The 1,896-nt window shown below is 37.9% G+C and overlaps 2 protein-coding genes across 6 annotated transcripts in view; both read left to right on the forward strand.

Moving 5' to 3' along the window:
• The window catches only part of LOC129790865 (UNC93-like protein), a 1,060,245-nt gene that overhangs the window by 654,706 nt on the left and 403,643 nt on the right, over positions 1–1,896 (forward strand). The window lies entirely within an intron of this gene.
• The window catches only part of LOC129790850 (cleavage and polyadenylation specificity factor 73), a 566,536-nt gene that overhangs the window by 160,997 nt on the left and 403,643 nt on the right, over positions 1–1,896 (forward strand). The window lies entirely within an intron of this gene.

The raw sequence follows: 1,896 nt of genomic DNA on the forward strand, positions 1-1,896 counted from the left end.
GATAGAGACTTGCGGTCAACGGCAAAGTTTAAAAGTCGACTGGAAGACATCCGATTATGATGTCAAATTTTACCCCCCACCCCCGCGTCCGCCATTTTGGATAACCTCAAAATTTTGTTTTCGCTATATCTCAGCCGCTATTATAGCTAGAGGGCTGAAATTTTGATATGTTGTAGGGGCCATCAAGAGCTTTCCAACGATGCCTCATTTTCGAAAATCGGTCAAGCCGTTTAGTCAATATGGCCGTCACAATTTTTCATCGAAAATCGACCATAACTCGAAAACGGCTTGACCGATTTTGATCAACCCGGGGTCAAATGAAAGCTCTCAACAAACCCTACAACTCTCTAGAACATCCGAAGTTTCAAAAGTGACCACTAGAGGGCCAAAAATCAAAATTAAAATTTTCGATGAGTTTTCGATGAATATCTCGAAAACGCCATTATCGATTTGCTTCATTTTTTTATATATTGTAGCTGATTATATTATCTACCACCATGCCTAAAATGAAGAAAATCTATGTCGCCGTTCTCGAGATATAGCCTTCCAAAGTTAGCATGTTATATCTCGGGTTCTACAAGTCCGATTTTGATCAACTCAAGCGCAAATGAAAGGTTTCGTGAAACCCTACAAATGTCTAGAACATTGCAACTTCGAGAAATGACCGCGAGAGGCGCTAAAGTCAAAATCAAGATTTTCGAAAATTTCGAACTCGAATTTTTCGAAAATGCCATTATCGATTTACTTCACATTTTAATATGTTATAATTGAGGTTAAGACCTTTCCAACGATAGCTCAAAATCGAAAATCTATGGAGCCGTTCCCGAGATATGGCGTTTCAAAGATTTCTTACGGTATGACTTTTCAACTTTTCCCGACTTTGCGCGTATTTAAATTAATTTGCGTTCTAGTTTGCTCTCACAAAATTGGTACACTGAAAGAAACACAGCTCCCGTAAGCTTGGTCAGCTTACCAGTACATTTTCAATTTTTCTTTGGATTTTTTGATTTTTCTTCTTAAGCAGTATCTCAAACACAATGTTGTCTGCGACTTTTCGAAAGCTTTAACTTTATTCCTATCTCATCAGGCCTACAAAATGTGTTGCAATTTTAGTTTTCGAATTTTTGAATTAATCACAATATTACGTTTATAAATTATTTGAAATTGAATTTGAATTTAAGGTTTAAAATTAAGTAAAATGGAAAATCATAGAACTTACAGGTAAATTGAATGGGAAAACTTTGTCACAAAAAAATAAAAGTTCTTGTTAAACTTTTATAATATTTTATTTCGGTAAAAATTTTTTTTTAATTTGCAAAAAAGGTCAAAAGCAATAAATTCGCTTACCTCAGTCAGCTAAAATAGGAGAAAATAAAAAGTAAAGCAACGATGGCAAGACAACTCTTTCTGCCGCGTTATTTGAGCCACCTTCAAATCGTCAGCCGCGGAGGTGGGGAACACCTCGTGCGCGGAGCAGGTTCAGCGCAATGCCCTAGGTGCTTATCCGTGGGCCGGTGCAGGAGGAGACATGAGACCGCCACAAATTAGAGGGTAAAGTGGTTGTAATGAGGATCTATTAGGCAACCCATCGTCTTGGGCGAGGTGAGATATGGGCACATGGTACGCCGATTTGGTCTTATAATAAATTTTGCGAGTACGACAGATAGATTGACAGCCGGAAGGTGAAACCATCCATGGCTAAATTCCCATTATTTTGCCCATCTATTTGCCGCAAAATTAGAGCGGATTTGGGATGATGGTCAACTATTTGATGGATTATGGTAATTTATAAGTCGTCTCCACCCCAATTCTGCCAGAAAAATTCTTAATTGATTTCTCTCCCGTCTATGGGTTCATTTGCAACAAAAGAAAGAAGAAAAATTAAAACACTCGGGG

This window comes from Lutzomyia longipalpis, chromosome 2 (genome assembly GCF_024334085.1).
Source record: "Lutzomyia longipalpis isolate SR_M1_2022 chromosome 2, ASM2433408v1".
NCBI lineage: Eukaryota > Metazoa > Arthropoda > Insecta > Diptera > Psychodidae > Lutzomyia > Lutzomyia longipalpis.